The following is a 23,334-nucleotide window of genomic DNA, read 5'->3' as shown; positions in this document are numbered from 1 at the left end:
GTTAAGAAAGAATCACATAATATAATCTACTACCTTAGAACATTCCGGAAGATCATTTGGAGATAAGTTACCCTTCTGATTTTCTTACAAGTGAAAAGATAACCTCAAGACTGTGTAACATAAAGCGTATAAGTACCATGAATCCAACCAAACTAGAGGCATTGTTGAGGCAGAAATGTTTTCTATGTTTTTGTAAAGCTTATTTCATTTTTGTTACTGTGCTTCTTGTATTTTGTAGAATTTTATCCCGGCAATTTTTGAGGGGGAATCTTGCTGTAGTGTGTCTTTATTCCCCTTTTCAGGAAATGCAACCAAAAATGTTGTTCCATTTAGAGAAAATACTAGACCACAGATGGGATGTGATACTTTTTACTGGTCTGTCATCGGTACCATGGTACAACCTATGGGCGCATGGACTACAGAAGTCCTTTGATGCTAATTAACTGTTAACATAGAGCTCATGAAGTCTGTAAGCTCATGTAAGCTGTGCTGTAATACGTCTGTCAGTCCAATAAAAATAATACATCATTCCTGTGTTCCATTCTTTTAACATATTTGTAAGAGCAGCATTTCTTAGGTTCCTGCTTTAAAAGTTTCCCCATTCTTTGAAGAATGTGTACCTTTGTGACATAATGCATTCGACCAAAGGCAAAAATAACATGTGACTATCAGCAATGGAATTTTCTGTTTGTTGTGTCATTGACCCCAAACAGGGAGTAGAGACAAAAGGTCATAAGAGGAAAGGCATGAGAAATCTCATGGCGGGCTCACCTTGTGGTAACATTTCAGCACAAGGCTGCCCTCTGGTGGATAAGAGTTGGCAATTTACTACAGCAGATGGTATAAAATTTTAATGCAAGAGTCATTATCCTGTTACCTTTATGTAATTGCACATCGAGACCTTGTTAAATGTGGGAAAATCTAGAATTAAAAATTTGTTTGTGGTGAAGATGAGATGAATTCTCTTCTTTGTCCTTACTGAAACTGGTGACCCCTTAAAACAGGTCTGTGGTGTATCAATTGTCTGATTATTTGTGAAAACTTAAGAAGTAATGGTTTAGACTTGTAAAGGGGAAACAGGCAGCGACACAACTCCATCTCATTTATTTCATCTACAGAATTAAACTGATAGGACCATGAAGCAAACCCCAAAAAATGTTTCAGACCCCTGACCTTCTGCCCAAAATAATCTTAACATGGAGCCCTCCATGTTAATACTTTATGAGAGACAATACCATTTTTAAAAGTGTATTTATAGTACTGGAACTTTGCTTCTGCTTTCACTAAAGCTCTGGCACATGGAAGGCTTGTAGATGCCTAGTGATGCTATTCAGATATTCTGGAATTTACTTGGGCTTTTGGGTAGCTAAAAAAATATCTAATAATTCTGTTTGCAAGTTTTCTTCTTTGGTAGGAGGAAAAGTCTGTGTCCTACAGAGCTGTGTCCTCATAGTTTTCGAGCAGTGGTGGCAAAGTGCTCACTTGAAATCATTACAGACACTGTTCCAACTCCATTAGCAGAGAAAAACGTATCGGGTTTCCCTGACCAAAGGCGAGAGTGGCCATGTTGCTCTGTTCCACCTCCCATGTAAATTCTTATATTTCATAAAGGCAAAGGGAGATTCATCATATTCAGCTATTACTACACAGCTTTTTCAATAGTTCATATTCTGTCGCTGTGAAAAAGCTGTGCAGTAATAAATCTATCGGGGTTAGGAAACCCGACAAGGGGGGAGGTTGGGGGGTCGTTATTATGGACTATGAAGATTACTTAAACAAAATGCATGATTTTGTATTTAATGCTGAATAATATAAAGAGACGTCACTAAATTGTATACAAATCTCACATTCTAAGATAGACTGGATATTGCGAGATATGCTGGATCAAGAACAAATTAGATATGAAGAATGGTTGTTTTTACAATGTCAATACCCTGTAGTACCATCAATTTTTGGATTTCCAAAAATACATAAAGATTTAAAGAGCCTATCAATGAGACCCATTGTCAATGCCTCAAGATCGAAAACCCACCCTTAGCTAAATACATTGATATTAAGTTGAAAAACATTCTGGATAGGTTTTCACTTATTTGCAGGGACTCTTGGGACTTTTTATTGAATCTTAAAAAGGTTAAATACTCAAATAACTTTACATTTGCTACTGTTGGTGTAGTTAATTTGTTTAATGTTATTCCACATGAGGTGGGACTACAATGATTCCAAGAGTTTTTGTTTGAATTCACTGAATTTAGTAACAGCAAAGTCAATGCGTTAGTTAGTTTGATGAAATTAGTTTTGAAAAACAACTACGTGTACCTGGATGGCCAGTACTTTTTACAGAAAAAAAGTGTGGCAATGGGGGCAGCATGTGCCTCCATTTTTGCCAATATTAATATGGTGTATTTGGAGAAGAAGTTTATTTTTGGACTTGTAGGACCGACCCCCTGGGAACTGTATTTATGTTTTCTGGACGACTTGTTCGTCATCTGTTAACAGAGACCAGCTGAATTTGATTGTTTTATTCAATACTTAAGCAATACTACATCTTTTTTGAAGTTTACTTCTTCTTTTGGTACTAGCAAAATTATTTAGATGTTGAAGTATCTAAGGATGACAGCTCCAGTAGGTTTAATAGATATATATATATATATATATATATATATATATATATATATATATATATATATATATATATATATATATATATATATATAGAAACCTATTTATACAAATCTCACATTCTAAGATAGACTGGATATTGCGAGATATGCTGGATCAAGAACAAATTAGATATAAAGAATGGTTGATGTTATGTGATCCTATCTCGCCTACATTCTGTACTGATGGGTTCAGAGCTGATCCTCGGCTCCAACTCGGCACGCTATACTATAGAGCGAAGTCTCTAATTGGCTGAGCTATTCTACATCCCAGGATGCACCACCACTAATTCCCCAGATCTCGTTTGCCGCTTGACAGCAATAGACGTGGTCTCGACTTGGCTGGGCTAAGTACTCTTTACTGACAAGTTTTCTGTCAGAAATTCTCTAATTTTTCACCCAAAAGCTGTTTTAATAGCTACTTATCACTTGTTGAGTGTTTTGTTGTAAAAAAGTTGTGTGTTTTTTTCTTGGCGTTAGGTTCCCGCTTTAACTGGTGGGGGTTCCCTCGCGCTCTTCTTCTGGCTTTGTTCAGGCCTTGCTGTTTAAAGAAATTGTTGTAAAATTGTTGTAATTGTTTTGTGTGGTATTTGTTTCTCTAAGGTCCCATTTTAGTTAGAGGGGCCTTGCCCTTGCGCTCTGTCAGAGCGTAGTTATAGTTCCCTTGATCGATCCTGCTTAGGTTAGAGGGATTTGGCTTGTGTGTTTAATTTTTGTCCCTAGTTGGTTTTTGGTTGCTTGCTAGTGATGTAGAAGGAACACAGACCTTCGGGTTTTAAAAAATGTACCAAGTGTGGGTACAAAATGTCGATAACGGATGATCACTCTCTCTGTGTTTATTGCTTAGGGCCTAAGCACCTTCAAGAGTCGTGTAGTGTATGCCACGCTTTTTCCTCCCGTGTCCTCCAAGAGAGGAAAAACAAATTGATACTGAAAGGGATGATCTCCCTTTGAGGAGGCTTTATCTTCTTCCCCCTCTCCCTCCAGGAAGAAGAAGTCTTCGGCTCCGACCAGTCCGTCGGAGCCGACAGCTAAGAAATCAAGGCAGGCTTCTCCATCGGCTCCATGGACTTCGGAGCCGAGGTCGGAACGGTCTGCCTCGGTGCCTCCAGCCTCGACTCCTCTGTCCTCAGAGCCGAGCACGAGCATCGAGGTGGGTCACCTTCGCTCCAATGGTTTCGAGCCGAGAAAGGTCGACACTCAGACTCTTCTACCGGCGCCGAAGTCCCATCGGCCCGAGGAAATTGCTGTACTGGTGGAATCTCCCTCGGCGCCGATAATACTGAGACTATTCGAGCCGGTCCCCAGTCTTCGAACTGGCGGAGAAGTCAACTCGGGCCCGATCGGTCTCTTCTCGGTCCTCGAGGATGTCCAATTCGGATATTGACAGGGTACTTCAAAGGCTGTTTCAGTCTCCAGTCTTTCAAAAGTTAGTATCGGCTCCAGCCCAGTCGGCTCCGGAGCCGATTGTCCATCCTGTTGCTTTGGTTCCTCCTCCAACAGCCTCGGCACCGTTGGAGTCGGTGCTGGTGGAGCCGGTGGAGGTTTTCGGGTCGGCTCCGACCCTTACTCCAACCCCGAACTTCGGGTTGGAGTTCGGTACACGGACCTCCTCGGTCGGCCCCGGGGGTGACATTTTGGGTCCGATGCTTTCGGTTCTGAGCCTCCCTTTCAGTGCTTCGGCCACGGGAGTGCCTTCTACTGTTGTGGCCTCGGGGGTCAGACCGTCCCAGGACTCTGGGGGTCCGGCCTTCTGGGCCATGAGGAGTGCTTTGCCAAATCTTCCTTGGCTACTTCCACCATCTCTCCGGCACCTTCCCTTGGCATGGAGACTTGTTCCTTTGTTGTCCCCCTGTCTCAGGACAGCGGAGCCCTGGAGCCTGAGGTCACCCCTACTGGGGATTCCTCCCTTCCTGGGGGTCCTTCCGAAGCTTCTTCGGAGGAACCTCCCAGGAAGAGACAGTGTATGAGGAAGTACGTCGACTCGCCTGATGAGTCTCTCACCTCAGACACTGACCTCGATGACGCGGAGGGGTCCCCCAAGTCGTCCTCGGACAATGTCTCCTTTGTGGACATCTTAGAAATCCTCAAACAACGAGGCGACTGGCAATCCAAACCCCCTTCCGCTGAGGAGTCGGTATTCCTCAAGGCCTTCGGGGCGCAGCCTTCCGCCTCCTGGGTGTCTCCGCCCTTCGATGAGCTCCTTGATTTGATCTCTCGAAGGGCGTGGGAGCACCAGGATTCTGTGGAACCGGTGCCAGCTCGCCCGAATAAATTTCTGTCAGCCCCCCCCAGAAAAGGAATTCTTATCCAAAGGTGTGGACGTAGATGCCCTGGTGGTGGCATCTGCTACCCAACAAGATGTGGCAGAGGCTTCAACGTCCGTCCACCCTCCTAATAAAGAGTCCAGGAGTATGGATCGGTACGGGAAGCGCACCCTTACTTCATCGGCCTTTACTTTAAGGTCTCTGAATTACCTTACGCACTTCACCAGACTTCACAGGGACCTGGTCAAGGAGCTGTCAGATACCCTCTCTGGTAACCTACCTGAGCAGTTGGCCCAGACGGTTAGCTCTCAGTTGGCTACCCTGTCATCTATATTGAACTCGTCCATGAGGCTCATTTCATATGCGGCCGAGGGGGCGAGTAGACCGGCGGGAACAGGTGTTGCTCTACAGAAACAGGCCTGGCTCCGCCTGTGTCATTTTGCGGAGGTCTTCAAGTCTTCCTTTGCCGACGCTCCCTTTGATGGGTCCTCCTTGTTTGGATCCAAGGTAAAGGACACCTTGACCCGCTGTGAACAAGAGGGTAAGACTTTGACTGCCGTAGGGGCACGGTTTTCTACTCCCTTCTGGCCTTATCCCAAGGCTAGAAGAGGGGGGAAAATGTGGTTCCGCAAATCTCAGAAGACTTACCCCTCACAGCAGGATGATCCCCCTTCTAGAGGCAGAGGAGGGGGAAATTTTTCAGGAAGACGCCGTCCCAGAGGCGGCAGGGGCCCCCGCAACACTGGAGACTGCGAGTCCTTTCGTGGCTCCTCAACCTTCCAGCATCCCTGAAGGATTGCCCGACTGTGCCGCTCCGGAGCCAGTCGGGGGTCGTTTTTCGAGGCACCTAAAGGCCTGGGAGAATATCACCCAGGACCGATGGGTGCACTGAATCATTGCCGGAGGTTACAACATCCCCTTTTCGCAGCCCCCCCCCACCATCCCAGAAAATCCCAGACCCACCACCCAGTCAACGGGATCTCGCAGCCTTCGAAATTTCAAAGCTGCTTCAAAAAGGAGTCATCCAACCAGTCCCCGAAGACCAGACTGGATTAGGGACTTACTCAAGATTCTTTTTGGTGCCAAAAAAGACCGGGGACATGAGGCCCATCTTGGATCTCAGCAAGCTCAACCGTCGTTCTGTCAAGAAGTCCAAGTTCCAGATGGTCACTTTACAATCCATTCTCCCGCTGCTGGAGAAAGGTGTTTGGATGTGCTCCATAGATCTCAAGGACGCCTATTATCACATCCTGATAGATCAGGCGTCCAGGAGACACTTGCGCTTCAGCCTGGGAGACAGTCATTTCCAGTTCCGTGCACTGCCCTTTGGTCTCACCACAGCCCCCAGGGTGTTCACCAAATGTTTGGTAGTGGTGACTGCTCACCTGAGAAGTCTAGGATTCCAGGTGTTTCCATATCTAGACGACTGGCTCCTAACTGCCACCTCCAGGTGTCTACTCTTACAAAACCTAGCAGCCACTATTTCTCTAGGTGACTCCCTAGGAATCACCTTCAATTGGGCAAAGTCCGTGTTGCTGCCATCTCAGCGCATACGGTTTATCGGAGTAGAGATAGACTCCAAGCAAATGCGGGTCTATCTTCCTACAGAGAGGATAGAAACATTACAATCTCAAGTCTGAGCATTGCTCTTCAAACGCCGAGCCCCAGCAAGGATGGTCCTACAACTGTTGGGTTCCATGTCGGCTACCATTCTCCTAGTTCCCTTAGCAAGATTGCACATGAGGATTCTCCAGTAGCTCCTGTCAGTCCAGTGGTCGTACCAGGATCTCCCTCTCAATCACCTCATTATGATCACGGAGACGTGCAAACAGGACCTCCGTTGGTGGCTTCTTTCCTCCAATCTGGATCAGGGGCGACCCTTCGTTCCTCCACCTCCAGTGGCCACTTTGACTATGGACCCCTCCCAGACGGGGTGAGGGGGACATTACCTGGGCAGGTCAGTCCAAGGCAAGTGGCACCCCGACGAGAGTTCCCTACACATCAACATACTGGAAATGAGGGCGGTGCTTCTGTCGCTACAAGCACTACACAGTTACCTCCCCCAGGGCATCATTGCCGTTCAGTCCGACAACATGTCAGTAGTCTGGTACCTGAACAAGCAGGGGGGGACCAGGTCCTACCCCCTTTGCAGAGAGGCCATGAAAGTATGGGATTGGGCTGTTGCAACCAACCATTTCCTGGTAGCAACACACATTCCGGGGAAATCCAATGTGATAGCCGACAGGCTAAGCAGAACTATTCTCTCCCCGCACGAGTGGTGTCTGAACGACAGAGTGGCAGCTCAGATCTTCAGAAGATGGGGAACTCCTTGTTGCGACCTCTTTGCAACTCCCCTCAACACGAAATGTCTACAGTTCTTTTCTCTCAACCCAGTTCCGGGGGGGGGGGTTCCCAAGGACGCCCTAGTCCAAGCTTGGCCCAACGACCTACTGTACACCTTTCCACCGGTTCCCCTACTTTCCAGGGTGATCCAGAAGGCGATTCACTTGCAGTGCAAGATGATTTTAGTTGCCCCATACTGGCCTCGTCAAGTCTGGCTGCCATTTCTTCGGAAATACGCACTGGACGGTCCATGGTTCCTGGACCAGGTTCCAGATCTCTTGATTCACCAGTCGGGACAGCTGCATCAGTCCCTTCACTCATTGAGGTTAACAGCTTGGCTCCTCCACTTCTGACCATAGTCAGGAACCAGGTTTTGGACTCGGAAGTTATACATATCTTGTCCTCGGCCCACAAGAATTCCACTAAAAAAATGTATAACAGCAAATGGAAGAGATTCGCCATTTGGGCCCAACTCCGGGGATTGGATCCCATTACTGCCCCGGTGTCTGAAGTTTTAAAATTTTTAGCTTCCTTATTCAATCAAGGTTCTTCGGTCTCTACCATAAAAGTTCAATTAGCAGCTATTTCTAATTTTCATGAAAGTATAGACCCACCTTTGATGAGCAATAAGTTGTGTAAAGCCTTCATGAAAGGTGCTGGGCTGCTACGACCTCCGATTTCTCATCCAGCTCCACCGTGGGATCTTAATTTCGTATTAGGTGCTTTGACCTCTTCCCCCTTCGAACCGGCAGCAACTTGTGACTTGAAATTTCTTTCTTGGAAGACTGCCTTTTTGGTGACAATTACATCAGCCAGAAGAGTTTCGGAACTTCAAGCCCTATGTATCAAACCGCCGTACCTGTTTTTTCATAAGGATAGAGTATCCCTCAGGCCTAATCCATCCTTTGTTCCCAAAGTTTGTTCTAGTTTTTGCCTTCAACAGTCATTGGAACTCCCAGTTTTCTTCCCAAACTACTCAGACAGAGCGGAATACATCTTCCATTCATTGGATGTTCACAGGCAGTTGCGTTTCTACTTAGATAGGACGCACCAAACACGGAAAACAGATCAGTTGTTTGTGTCCTTTTCGGACAATAAATTGGGCAAAGCCGTCACAAAGGTCACCATTGCCAAGTAGATCAGAGACTGTATCAGTCATACTTACCTTCTTTCTAGGAAAGAGCTTACAACCACTGTGAAAGCTCATTCTACAAGGGCTATGGCTACTTCGGCAGCCTTTCATTCCAAGCTTGCCATTAGTGACATTTGTGCTGCGGCTACCTGGTCTTCTCCTCACACCTTCATTTCTCATTACAAATTGGATGTGGCATCTCGGGGGCGAGCTTCATTCGGTTCCACAGTTCTCAGGAGTGTTTTCCAGTGAGCCACCCAGGAATCAGGTGCTAGGGACGCTGTCCCATCAGTACAGAATGTAGGCGAGATAGGATCACATAACATCTTTTAGTTATGTACTTACCATAACTTTAGATGTTTGGGATCCATCTCGCCTACATTCCTAATACCCACCCTCCTTCCCCCTGCCTTGGAGATCAGAAGAGACCGGACGGTTCGGGTTAGCCGTTTCATCTTGAAACACCTGGCAATATTATTTCAACTGTCTATGACTGTGTGCATGTGTGCGGACAAACAAGATCTGGGGAATTAGTGGTGGTGCATCCTGGGATGTAGAATAGCTCAGCCAATTAGAGACTTCGCTCTATAGTATAGCATGCCAAGTCGGAGCCGAGGATCGGCTCCGAACCCATCAGTACAGAATGTAGGCAAGATGAATCCCAAACATCTAAAGTTATGGTAAGTACATAACTAAAAGTTTTTACAATGTCAATACCCTGTAGTACCATCAATTTTTGGATTTCCAAAAATACATAAAGATTTAAAGAGCCCACCAATGAGACCCACTGTCAATGCCTCAAGATCGAAAACCCACCCTTAGCTAAATACATTGATATTAAGTTGAAAAACATTCTGGATAGGTTTTCACTTATTTGCAGGGACTCTTGGGACTTTTTATTGAAGTTTAAAAAGGTTAAATACTCAAATAACTTTACATTTGCTACTGTTGGTGTAGTTAATTTGTTTAATGTTATTCCACATGAGGTGGGACTACAATGATTCCAAGAGTTTTTGTTTGAATTCACTGAATTTAGTAACAGCAAAGTCAATGCGTTAGTTAGTTTGATGAAATTAGTTTTGAAAAACAACTACGTGTACCTGGATGGCCAGTACTTTTTACAGAAAAAAAGTGTGGCAATGGGGGCAGCATGTGCCTCCATTTTTGCCAATATTAATATGGTGTATTGGGAGACGAAGTTTATTTTTGGACTTGTAGGACCGACCCCCTGGGAACTGTATTTATGTTTTCTGGATGACTTGTTCGTCATCTGTTAACAGAGACCAGCTGAATTTGATTGTTTTATTTAATACTTAAGCAATACTACATCTTTTTTGAAGTTTACTTCTTCTTTTGGTACTAGCAAAATTATTTAGATGTTGAAGTATCTAAGGATGACAACTCCAGCAGGTTTAATAGTTATATATATATATATATATATATATATATATATATATATATATATATATATATATATATATATATATATATATATATATATATATATATATATGGGAAACCTACATATTGTAACCGTATCCTTCATTTTGACAGTAGTCATCCTGAACACCAGAAAAAAGCTATTATTAAGGGGCAGTATGTGTGACTTACAAGATTAGTATCTGAAGAGGGTACCTTTCAGACTGAAGCTTCAGTCCTAGTCGATATGTTCTTGGCTTGGGGTTACCCCAATACCCTTATTCAAAAGGTGAAGGAGGAGGTGGAAACAAAAAGAAGGGATGTTTGGTTTAAACCTTTACTTAGAACAGATGGAGAAGGTGAAGTGTTTAAGTGCAGAACCAAACCACCAGTGGAAAAAGATTTTTATTGCTCATTGTAACTACTTATAATATAGCAAGCATAAACAGATTAATGACATTTTGAAAAAGAACTGGAATTTATTCTGTTGCTTTGATGGTTACACTGACATATTGGGTACTGGTCCGTAGGTTGTTTACAGAAATGGGAAAACAATTAAACAAAATTTGGAAGGTGGGCCGAATATTATAAATTTTTATACCTACAAAAAAGCAGGGACATACAGATGTGGTTTTTGCAGGCAATGCAACTACTTGTTGGGTAAGAAGATTAAGATCAATAATGTGGTGATTAGGGCCCCACATTACTGTGATTGTAATTCAAATGGTACTGTCTACTTGGCTTTATGCCAAAAGTGTTTATGTTTTTATGTAGGAAAGACTCAGAGAAATTTCTGTGAATGTATTTATGCTTGGATATTAGGAAACAGAATGTTAATAATTCCCTTGCAAAACACGTTTTGAAATTTCCTGAACATTTTTTTTGCATTTACGGGCATTGACATGGCAAAGGAAAATCCTAGAGGGGGCCCATGGAAGCTGCTGCTTGAATACAAGGAACTAAAATGGCAAATTAAACTGAATGTACATTTAGTTTTCCTGGTTTAAATGAATGTGTTTCGATTAATAGCATTTTAAAATTACATTCCTATGAGGTATGATTAATGATGTGTTTCTCCTTTATTAAGTGAATTTTTACTTGCTTGAGGAATTTCTATGAATGGATAAGGTAAACTGATAGTTTTTTGTGGTTGGATGTTTGATGTCATGTGACTTGTTTGGAAGGCATTTAAAACTCTGTTGTCATATGAAATTTGTTTCTGAGGAAGCCTGTGTTTTAAACTTGACAAAAGTGCTTAAACATTTTGACCTGTGTTATTTCTGTTAACCTTGTATCATTATCATCCTGTAAAGTGTGGTTTGAGCTCGTTTTTTTTGTTTTTCGCAACCAGTAGTACGTAACTCTGGTGCATCCAACCAATGAACTGTTAAGAAACATGTCTTCTGTTTAGCATCCACTCCTGGAACCACTTCTGTTTTCCTCAGCTGGTCTGCCATTATATTCTCCTGGGATGGGGTATTGGCATAATGCTTAAGTGTTTACATCACAGAAGCAGGGTACAGGGTTTGATTCTTAGCTTTGACGGGAAATTGGCTAGACTTTAAATGTCCCATAAGAGCAGCTAGACCAGTACTTACCTATGAACCTATATAGCTTGTTAGTGCTAGACCTGACATCTGGGCCATTTCCTATACTTGCAGTGCTAGTGTGCACAGCAGGAAAGAACTGTTACTCCTGTTTGTTGACATACCACATTACTGTGGTATTGACCATTTGGATGTGCAAGATTTCTTGTTGCCAAATGGATGTGAATGTCTGTTTGACTAGAATTACTGCCATTGTCTCCTTTAAGATAATGTGATTCCACCTTTTTGGAATATCAGATGGGCTCCCTACACGAGGGCCAGCAGAATCTGTCTCAAGCATTGGACTCTCAGCTCCAGTACATATACTTCCCAAGCTGAGATTAAGGAATCTGTAGTGAGGATATGGAACCCTGGGGATGGCATGAATTCTACTCCATGTCGAGGCAAGCTTGGATTAGCCATTTTGAGAGTTCTTTTTTGATGTAGGATTATGGCGGAATGGGGCACTGCAGGGACTGGGCATGCTGACACCAGCTATTTTTCAGTTGTCATTAAAGTTTTGACATATGCAGTCTTGCAAGGGGAGCCATTAGGATAGAGCAGGCCACAGATCTCAGGTCTCTGAGAAACTCTTGCCGACATTTGCTTCTGCTCAGAGACTGAGCTGAAGCACTAGAACAGAAACAGAATCCCATGTGAGAAGAGGAATGCCAGTGTTGTTTAGTTTCCAGCAGTGCTCCCAAAAACAGCACTAATCTAGAAGGAGAAAGATGGGAATTTGGAAGGTTTAAAAAATAGCCCAGGAACTGGAAGCAATTCAGAGTAGTCTCTGCAACCTCATGTGTCTCCTTCCAGAATGAAGCTTGATTGAGGCAAACATCCAGGTGTGGTGCAAAAAACAGTTACTGAAGACAGGCTCTTAAGTACCTAGGGAATAGGAGATAATCCAAAGGCCAAGAAGGTGACTTGCTAGTTTAACCCTCCATTCCAAATTTGAAGAACTGTCTGTCTACCCTGTCTATGGAGATATTGACATACAAACTTTTAAGTTCAGGGTTACCATACAAGCTTGCAGAAAGAGTGAATGAAGAATGCTCTGGAAGTTTAGCATTTTGAATGTTGCCCCCTTTAGAAATGTGTTTAATCTGGAGATATCCAAAATGGGATTGCAAATTCCCTTTCTTTGTGAGACAAGTACCAGTGAGGAGTAAGACATTCAGACAGTTTATCAATATTTAAAAACAAAATTAATTCTTGGTATGGGGAGAAAGTATACTAGATTTACAGCTCTTAGAAAAGTACAGTTGTGTACACTACCATAAATGTAGATGTTCGAGTGTACTCACTGCTGCAGTCATGACACTAGGGTTATCTGCCTGCAGATAGGCCTCAGTTGGCCCAAGTACCAGAGTCTTGGGACTTCTGCATCAGATGCTGTCACCTCTTCCATGGCATTAGGTCATCAGGGGTATAAAACATGCAGCCGATGCCATTACATCAGTTTTTCTTGCCCAGATGTCAGGAACCCCAAAATAGGAAGCTATTACATGGTGTGGAACACCTCCAGTAAAAAGTAAATACCCCTGCCATAAAAGATGGCCATAAAGAGGCTAGGTAGAAAGGACAGAGAAAGCCAGGGGGCTGGAGGAAGGGAAATCAGGACTGCAACAGTGAATACACTTGAACATCTACATATATGGTAAGTGTACACAACTGTTCTATGTTCTTCATGATTCACTGTTGCAGTCATCACACTTGGGTTGATTCCCAAAGCTGAGGAAGGGTAGAGGCAGTCAAGGAGTGTTAGGGCAGGCTAGCAGGCCTTGTAAGACTGCCGTAGCAAACCCAGCTCTGGATTTAGAAAAAACAGGTAAGTGGTAATGCTTGGTGAAGGTGTGTACAAAACTCCAGGTTGCAGCTTCCAGGATGTCCCTAGTAGGGACTCTCCTTAGAAATGCTGTAGAGGTTGAAGTAGCTCTAGTGGAATGAGTTCTGATCCCCTGAGGGGTACGTTTTCCATGGTGCTTGTAGCAGAAATGGATGCAGTGTGCTATCCATTTGGAAATGGTTTGCTTCAAAATGGACTTGCCCTCTGCCCCTGTAGCAAAGCTGACTAGCAGCTGGTCAGATTTTCTGAAAAGCTTAGTCCTGTCAAGGTAGAACCTGAGCTGTCTGTGCATGTCCAAGGAGTGCAGGATCCTTTCCCCTTTATTCTGAGGATTAGGGAAAAAGGTTGGCAAATAGATGGATTGGTTTAAAGCCACACTGGATACCACCTTGGGAATAAAGGATAGGTTAGTCCTGAGGGAAACCCTGTCAGCATGGAAAATAATGAAGGGCTCCACTGCCATTAGTGCCTGTAACTCAGACACTCTTCTTGCTGAAGTAATAGCTAGACGTAAGGCTGTTTTCCAAGAGAGGAATTTTAACTCTGCTGGCGCAGCAGGTTCAAAAGGGGGAAGTGAAGGTCCCAGGCTGAGGTGGGAGCTCTCCTAGGGGGCCTTAAATTGTTAGCTCCTCTCAGGAACTGTTTGATGAGGAGGTGAGAAAAGAGAGGTGGTCAGTATTATAATCAGCTGAGATGGCAGAGGCATGAATCTTAATGGATGAGAAAGATAGGCCTCTGTGGAGCAGCTCTGCTAGTTAATCAAGGACTTGAGGTAAGGTGGGCACAGTTGCATCCTTTCCATGAGACTGACCCCAAGAACAATATCTTTTCCACTTTTCAGCATAGGATTTCCTAGTACTAGGCCTTCTGGCCTCAAGGATGACATCCAGCACCTGTTTGCTGAGGGATGCTGGTGGTGTATTCAGGGGATAAGCCAGGCTGCAAGGTTTAGGGTTTGCAGCTGTAGATGCAAAATCTGTCCCTCCTGCTGAGACAGCAGGGAAGGTGATTGATGTAGGTGCCAGGGTGGCACTGCATAGGAGTGGGTACCAGTGCTGGCATGGCCAGTCTGGTGCAATAATTATTGTTCTTGGTCTGTCCTGTTTAGGGTTGCCACCTTTTCAAATGGGCAAAGTGGGACATTTTTGGTACAAACATCAGATTTCACAGGCCGACACATACCCACGGTCAGTACAAAAGTTAAAACCTAAATTTCTTGCCTAAATAAAAGCTTATTCTTGTAGCATTTTAGTTGCTTATTCTGTTTCTTATAACATTTAGGTATTTAAGATACAGAATAACTGTTTTATGCAACTATTACATAAAATATAGGAAATAATTTTGTCCTAAAATCTCAGGACGTTTGCCATTTTTACAATTTTTTGTCAGGACACAACTGCCCAAAGAGGGATTGTCCCTCGCAAAGTGGGACAGGTGGTAACCCTAGTCCTGTTTGATCTTGAGTAGTACTTTTGAGAGGAGGGGCAGAGGAGGGAAGGCATAAATTGAGAGGTTTTCCCATGTAAAGGATAGGGCATCCACCTTTCAGGCTCTGCTGTGAGGGTTCCTGGTGCAAAATTTGCTCAATTGGTGGTTTTGGGAGGAGGCAAAAAAGTCCACCTCTGGTGTTCCCCACCTCTGGGTTAGAAGTTTGAATGAGTTGGGCTCCAGTTTCCACTTGTGAGGGTCCGGTAGATTTCTGCTTAAGTCGTCTGCCAGTGAATTTTGCTTGCCTGGCAGGAAATGAGCTTGTATGTGCACTTGGTTACTGAAGGCTGTGTTCCACAGGGCCATGGCTAACCTGCAAAGTGGGTAAGAATGAGTTCCCCCCTGCTTGTTTATGTACCACATAACTGTGGTGCTGTCTGTCTTTATCAGGAGCTGTCCAGGAAGGGTAAGGTATTTGAAGGCTGTCAGAGCATTTTGCACAGCTAGCATCTCTTTTTGATTGATGTGCAGGGGAATTTTTTTCTGGGCTCCATTTGCCCTGAGTGCATTTGCCTGCCATGTGAGCCCCCCATGCATAGTCTGATGCATCTGTTGTCAGGGTTTGGGGGCGAGGGATTGAGTGAAAGGAAGTCCCTTGTTGTGGTTGCATGCCTCTGCCCACCAAAGGAACTCTGCCCTTAGACAAGGTATGATAGGAATCACTGTTTCCAGGTCCTGAGAATGTTGACACCAGAGACTTTTTAAGTACCACTGAAGTTTCCTCATATGCAGTCTTGCATATGGAATTGGCAGAATGCATGAGGCCATGAACTCTAGGGCTTGCAGTATTTTCCTTGCAGATAGCTGGGTTTTGGTGGCCATTAGTTGGAAATAGTTTGTCAAATGGACCTCCTTTTCTGGAGTGAGGAATGCCATCTGGGAAGTTGTGTTCAAGCTTGCTCCCAGGAACACAATTTGTTTGCTGGGCACCAGTTGTGATTTCTTTTCATTGATAGTGCATCCCAGTGAAGTTAGAAGTCTTTTTACATATGCTAGGTGCTGAAGTAGCAATTCCTGACTGTCTTCCTGAATCAGGCAATCGTCCAAGTATGGGTAAATTTGAATATTTCTCTGCCTGCAGTATGCAATGGCTGTAGCTAGACACTTTGTGAATACTCTAGGCTCTGAGAAATGATGCATAGAGCCTGCCCTGAAACGTAGATATTTCCTGCAAGACTCCCTTATGGGGATGTGCAGCTAAGCTTCTTTTAGGTCTAGGGTGACTAACCAGGCATCCTTGGCTAGCATAGGAAGAAGCCGTTGCAGTGTAAGCATTTTGAATTTTGGAACCACCAGAAAGGTGTTGAGAACTGATAGATCCAGGATTAGGCACCAAGAGCTCTCTTTTCTGGGCACCAGGAACAGTCTGGAGTAGAAACCTGCCCCCTTTGTTCTACTGGAACAGGCTGAATAGCCCTGATATGGAGAAGGGAAAGTACTTGCTTTTGAGCCTCTGCCCACTGGTTTGGAGGAAGGTCTGGCAACCCGCTTGGGGTTGGCAGTGAGTGGAAGTAGAATCTGTATCCCTGGGATACAATGTTTAGAACCCATAGGTCCCGAGTAATGGACATCCAGTTTTTTTGCATGAAGGGCGAGTTTTCCTCCTAGGGATGCAGGTACTTGGGCATGGCTGGGAAGGATGATAGACAAGTCATTGTGAACTTTTTCCATAAGGGGGTGGCTTACCACTCCCTGTTTTTGAGGTGGGAAGACTCCATTGTTTAGATCTCTGCATACACTGAGACTGTAGTCTTGGTGGTCTGATTTCCCTGGGTTTGGACTGAGAAGGCCTGGGAGGGATTGGAAAGGACCAGTTTTTTGAAGGCCAATGCCTACTGAATCTAGGTGGCTGCACCTGTAAGAAATCTTTGAGAGTTTGCATAGATTTAGCTTTTTCTTCCATCTTTTTAAAAACTTATTCTGCTTTTGTGCCAAACAAACAATCCTGATTTAATGGAGCATCTAGTAATTTTGCTTTGACATGGTCTGTCAAGACTTGTTCCTTCAGCCAAGCATGCCTTCTCAGTACAGCCCAGTGACAGCAGCCCTGCAAGATGCTTCTAAGGCATCAAACCCACACTGCAAAGTATGTTTACTAACTTGGTTTTCAGAATGCATTAACTCTTGTAAATCTTTATTTTCTGCACAATCTGGAAGTAACACCATTTTTTGTTTAATTAGTTCCATAATATGTTGCTGGTACTTCAACATGTGAAACTGGCAATTCAAAGCCCTGATGGCAAGAGTTGCAGAGGTATATACCTTCTTACCCCATCTGTCTAAAGCTCTAGAATCCATCTTTGAAGGGGTAGGGTTTTTGGCTGTAGTAGCCTTAATGCCTTTAGGTCCCTGGGAAATCGTCTCTGGATCTGCAGTAGGATTCTTAAAGAGAAATTTGTGAGAGTCAGGTACTCGGTAGTACCTGTCAGGTTTTCTAGGAGCTGGTGGCAAAGTGTCAGGAGTAAGACTGGATTCCATGAAGACATCATCTACAATATCCAGGACAGGGGGTATAGCTAGAGACCAGTGCTGAGGCAAATCTAAAAATTCCCCGAGTCTCTTTTTGGACTGAGGATAGTCCTGGCATTCCCAGCGGAAATGCTCTCTTAAGGTATGCAAGGTTTCACCCAAATAAAAATCCTCTGGAGTGGAGGCAGAGGGAATGGATTCCGCTGCATCTGAATCTTCATAGGTAGATAAGGGTATGTCCTGGTAATCAGAAGGGTCAGAGTCATCGGACTCCTGGTCTGTAGAATCAGAAGGAAATTCAATTCTTTGTCTTTTAGCAGGGAAGGCTGGCTTCCCCTAATTAAAGTAATAAGGTCTTCAGCCATTCTAAGCATTTGTTTTTGTAGCATGGGTGCTTGAGCATGCGCTTTGGACATCAGTTTTCTAGGTATAGTGCAAATTCTGGGCCTGAGAAACTCAGCAGATTTAGTTAAAAATGAAGATGTTGGTTTAATATGAATATCGGTAGGTTGGAATACACCCTCAGAAGCCGGTGCCTGCACTGTGGCTCCGGACCCATCCAAGGTAGAGACATCTGGAGGTTCCATAATTGAAGAAGCATCTCGCAGCATACTGGACTCCGAATGGGTCTCAGCAGAGGCCTGTGAATATGTAGAAGTGGGCATCAGGGGCTGCAAAGGTGCCTCACTGAGTACCAGTGGAATGGCGACTAGCTAAACGGAAGCGTCATTGGTTGTTTTTGACCTATGCAATCTGTCTCTGTCTTTGTGCTTTTTCGGAAGCTTGGTAGTGGGATAGCTTACTGAAGCCATTTTGGAAAACGGAGAATGAGAGCGAAAGGATATAGCTACAAAAATAGCCCGATGATGAATGGTTCAGGCATTAAACAAGGCACAAAACTGACAGCAAGGGACGTCTTGGTCTGGGCCTAAACAGGTTATGCAGTAAAAATGAAAATCTCTGTGAGGTATTTGCTTTCCACAGGCAAGACAATTGTTAACTTTTTCTGACATCAGTTAGAGCAAGAAAAAAGAATCCCTAACGGGGTACACAGCTTTATAAAACTTCAAGTTTGAAATTCGAAAAACAAAAATTTCAGGTAGCGACCAACCGGCACTTGTGAATTGCGTCTGCTTCAGGCTCCTTCTCAGCAAGAAAGACTGATGTAATGGCATTGGCTGCATGTTTTATACCCCCGATGACCTGACATCATGGAAGAGGCGATAGCATCTGACGCAGAAATCCCAAGACTCTTGTATTCGGCCCGACTGAGGGCAGGCAGATAACCCTAGTGTGATGACTGCAACAGTGAAACACAAAGAACATCTGTCTATTGATGATGTCTTTGCGAGGTCCAAGGCCATTATTAACAGTGTAAAATCTAATCACCACTGTTTTTTCCCCTGATACCACCTTTATGGTTCCTTTGGACAGCAAATTATTCAGCAGGGGAAAATGAGATGAATTTGGTCCTTGGACACCTCTGCTGAATGCTACAAAATATTGAGTTGTTTTGGAAGTGCAGTCTGCACCTTGCTTTAGTATCAGCTTGACCCACTTGTCTTGCACAATGGCATCCCACTATCACCCAAAGAAAGCTTGTCTGCCTCCTGTCTTTAAAGCAGAGGGAAGGACAGCAAGGCAGGAATGGAGTAAGGATGGTCTGAGGTGGAATTTAGGGGCTGGAATTAAAGGGCTATCTCTGGTAAGTGACAACTGCTCTTCTGTGTGTCATGACCCTAAAGGCCACTAGGCATCCCCCTCTAGTCAGATTGCCCTTTTATCCTTATGTGGTTATGTGCTCTGTCCTTGTCCTGTTTAAGGTAGAGGGTCCAGTTTTTACTGGGGTAGTTTCTAATCATTTCTAGATCCATAGGAATAAAAAAGATCCTTGACAGATTGCACTTTTCTGTTTTTCCTCCAGCTTCTAAAGCATCTTTTCTGTAGAAGTCCAAAGAGATGCATTTTGTTCAGAGGATATCAAGGAGTTCTGCTTTTACATACTCTGCAGGGGCTGTATCCTCAGAGAGGCATATCTGTAAACCACAGACCTTGTGGCAGCTGCCCTGCACGATGCATCATTTGTATCACAGCTGCATTTCACAGAATGCCTACTAACCAAAGAACTGAGGTTGCATGCATCAAGTATCTCCCTTTATAGTTCTTATTCTCTACTCCCCCTGCCTTTTGCCTTAGCTGGCAAAAGAGGAACTCCTAAAACTTTGTCATGTGAGTCTAACAGTTATGAACCATGATGGCCCTCCTTGCCATTGGGAACAGTGTTTCTGGATGCAGCCACATCAGATCCCTTGCTGGAAGCCATGGAGACCACTGCTGGCTCAACAACTGGATTTTTGCACACGTGCTTGTGCTGTCATGGAAACTATTGAAGTTATCTAGCATCATGGAAGTGGGGATGTGATTATGGCTGTAGAGTTGTAGAGTGGTACTATTATGTGCCTTATCCAGAACTTCCAGGAATGGGGGACAGGCCAAAGGTTTTGGATCAAGCAAGTCCCGAAAATTCCTTTTCCCCATTCAAAAATCTCCTTCCTTCTATGAAGAACATCACCAAATGAGACATCCTCTGAAGAGAAGCAGAATATAAGGGTCCCTCGGTAACTAATTTTTGATAAGAGATGGGAAACATATTCTTATCATATGCCAGTTTTCCACCTTGGAGTCCAAAGTAACTGAATTTCTCTGGGGAGATAAAGTCCTTCTCCTTTTGGAAGTTGGGACCCTCACACTGAAAGTTCAGCACAGGTTGCCTGTCTGGACTTCAAAAACTCTATAAAGAGTTGTGTCAACTTCTGTAGGGTGCCTGGAAAGGAGAGGTCACTAAGTTCAGACTGAGGCAAGTTAGCCGGTTTCCATTTTGTTTTGGGTATCTTTGGCCTATACTTGCTTTGTGGTCACAACAGGTAAGAATGAGTACCCACTCGTTTGTTGGCAGATTACTGTGATAATGTCTATTTAGACATGCAGGAATCAGGATGGTTAGAATTACTTCCATCATCTCCTTAACATTGATGTGCCTCCTAAGGTCTTGTTTCAAGGCCTGTCTCAAGCCCTGGACTCTCATCTCCTGTATATATGCTCCCTAAGATGAGCTTGAGGAATATGTGGCTTTGATATGCAATGCTGCAAAAAGTCTGGAATATAAAAGTTTCCCTTTTTCCTGACTGCACAGAGATGACCATCAGAACTGAAAAAATTGAAGGTGTAAAAAGGATGAAAAGAGACCTGCAGTACTACAGGAGTTACATTAAACATTACATCTTAAACTAAAGATAAACAAAAAAATACAAACTGACATATCGGGGAATTAAAAAGCTTAGTAAAAGTATGCAACCAGACAAGGAACAGCAACACAACAGAAAATGAAAGTCAGTGTGTTTCATTTACTGTGTGTTCAGACTAAACAAGGAAGAATTACATTAACACCAATTTGTGTGTTTGATTGCAAATTCATAGCAGGACAGTATAAAAAACCAAAATATATTTACTTCTAGTCTGTGTATGCGCATGCTACAACATGCTTCTGTATGAGGAAGCCCAAAGTATTTTTGATACACAAGGAGTTTACAGTTTGAGGGCAGCAAACTGTGGTAGAACCTGAGGGCCTACCATCTATAATACTGTGTACAGTTCTAGATTTCATTCTAAGGTCACAGTCTAAACAAAAGCTTTTCAGAACACAGCAATACAAACAGCACATAGTCTGCACCAGCAAATATTGGAAGGGTTTCATGATAAATCATCCTGAAGACAGGAGGCCAAGATGCCATGGGAATCATTTTAGACTCTTTTAAGTTCGTTTCATAGTTTAAGAAAATGAAAAAGAAGAAGAAAAGATATAGATATAGATACAGATATACATATACATATAGATAAGAGCAGGGCGACACAACGTGAATGGCACAGAGGAGATATAAGGAAGTATTACTTCATGGAAAAATAATAAAGGAATGCCACAATATTTCCTAAAAAGACAGTACAAATTATGCTTGCATGAGACAGACATAAAGGAATTCTTAAAGATGCATAATCATACCCAACAGATGGGATAGTGGGTAGACTTGAGTCAAAGCAGTCTTTTATCTCCCATCAGAATTGATATTTCTGTCTAAAAACATTCAACAATACCTTTTCTTCCAGTATACAAAATAACTGAATTTTAATTTTAGTTACTGGTTTAATGTTTGAGTTCAACTACAGTTATTTTTAAAACAAATATTTTTATTGGACTGTTTCTCATGTAAATCGATGACTACCTTTTTCTATACTATTGATGACTTGTTATGAAACAGGTAAAGATTTATGATCAAGAAACTGAGTTAACATTATTTGCAACATATATGTGTTTCTAAGTTTCACTGACTTATAAATAATATTTTTACTAATTGAGTATTTAAAACTCTGAATTCAGGGTGCTACCCTAGCACAGAGGGAAAAAATACAATGCAGGAAAGCAGTCAATGTGGTAAATAGTGCCACTTAGTGGTCAGATAACTTGTTTTTCAGCTGTTGCTCACATTCATATCAGCTAACAATGTTTCAGTACTTTCAAGCTTGCATCAACAGCTATGGCCAATACATTTAAAAACTGAACAATTAAATAAGTCAGTACATTTATCACTTTTAGCAACATCTGCAGGCAAAATAAACAAATTGGTTAGCATCTGTTAAAATATTCTGGTGGACTCAAAACAATGGTGAGTAAATAGTAAAACAAGCATTGTTAACTAAATTATTTTTTGTTAGAACAGATTTGCAGCACACCCGGTTATTGCCCATATCATGTGGAGAAAAGGCAAGAAAATGAACGGCTAGAAAGAGACACACAGCAAAAAAGCAGGCAATCAAACAGGTGCTTATATATACCTGCTCACAAACATGATACAGAGAGTGATTAGCATCTATTGACTGCACATTACAATGTGTAAATGCCCTGCTACTGTTGTCCATATATTACAAGCTTTTTAATTAGTTTAAAAAACAACTCCTTAGGCTTTCTTCAGCACTGCAGCCTGAAATAAGAAGGTGGAATAAACCATCTTTCTTTATTAATAAATATGAAATTGCATACAGTAAACTGGATATTTACAGCTATACACTTATTTTGACAAAAGGAAGGACAGGCTTGTGTTTTCATTATAAACTGCCTCATTAGAAGCTAGACAGCGGAGTATAAGCAGTTTGCAAACACTGGAAAAGGCATGTATTTTTTTCCATGTCTGTCCCTGTCTATGACCGTTCTTTCACATGACTACTTCACAGCTGTTGTCCTAATATTTGCTAAAATTATTTGTCAGTTGTTTCTTCAAATGACATGCTTTTGCTAAGGTATACAGGGCTTTTCGGGTGTTTGCAGATGGCTGAGATCTGAAGCTTAAGCTTCCCACTTTCAAATGCAACACTCTGATCTCTAAACTATCTTATTTATTGGATTTCTAAATGATAACAATAATAATAATAATAATAATTAACATAATCATTAAACAATAATTGTCTGGAAGCAGGAGTTAATGCCACCAGAAGCTATGCCAGAATGTTTGTTCTCTCTCACTGGAATCACTTCTTCCCATTTCCACCAAATTCTCTACCCTTAAACAAAAATAAATTTCTACAGATGCTTATTCTTTTAACTGCTGGCTATTGGTCATATTTGTCTCACATTCACAACCAAGTATTTAGTGGTAACATGCCTTTCAGCTGACTGCCAAGGCCTTAGCATCAACTGGTCCATGAAAATAGGCATTGTTGATGTCTGTTTGGTGACATTTGAGGAAGTTTTTTTTTTTTAACAAATAGAAGCTAAATAAAATAAGTATAATTGCTACATCACAGCTGATGCAGAGTTCCTCTAGTAAACTCAAAGATAAATACAATGGGTATCTATCAACCTATCCATAACCGATCAGCAACCATACCTTCAGATTATTACAAGTAACCAGTAAAACTTGATTTATCTTATAGGCCATGTTAGGTACCACTAGGGTATGTGACTAGCTATGTGCAGGATCAGCCATATCTGATCCCTCTAAGGCGATACTCTAATTGAAGGCAGTCCCTCCAGTAGGTGTTAGAAAGGGAAAGTTATTCAAATGCCCAAGAATAA

At 42.8% G+C, this 23,334-nt stretch overlaps 1 protein-coding gene across 2 annotated transcripts in view; it reads right to left on the bottom strand.

Annotated features, from left to right (window-relative positions):
- Positions 1-23,334, bottom strand: part of ITGA3 (integrin subunit alpha 3) — a 1,049,629-nt gene that overhangs the window by 4,447 nt on the left and 1,021,848 nt on the right. The window lies entirely within an intron of this gene.

This window comes from Protopterus annectens, chromosome 13.part0 (assembly GCF_019279795.1).
Source record: "Protopterus annectens isolate FY-2018-M chromosome 13.part0, PAN1.0, whole genome shotgun sequence".
Taxonomy (NCBI): Eukaryota; Metazoa; Chordata; order Ceratodontiformes; family Protopteridae; genus Protopterus; species Protopterus annectens.
The sequence above is the reverse complement of the archived record's forward strand: the minus strand, read 5'-3'. Positions and strand labels throughout refer to the sequence as shown.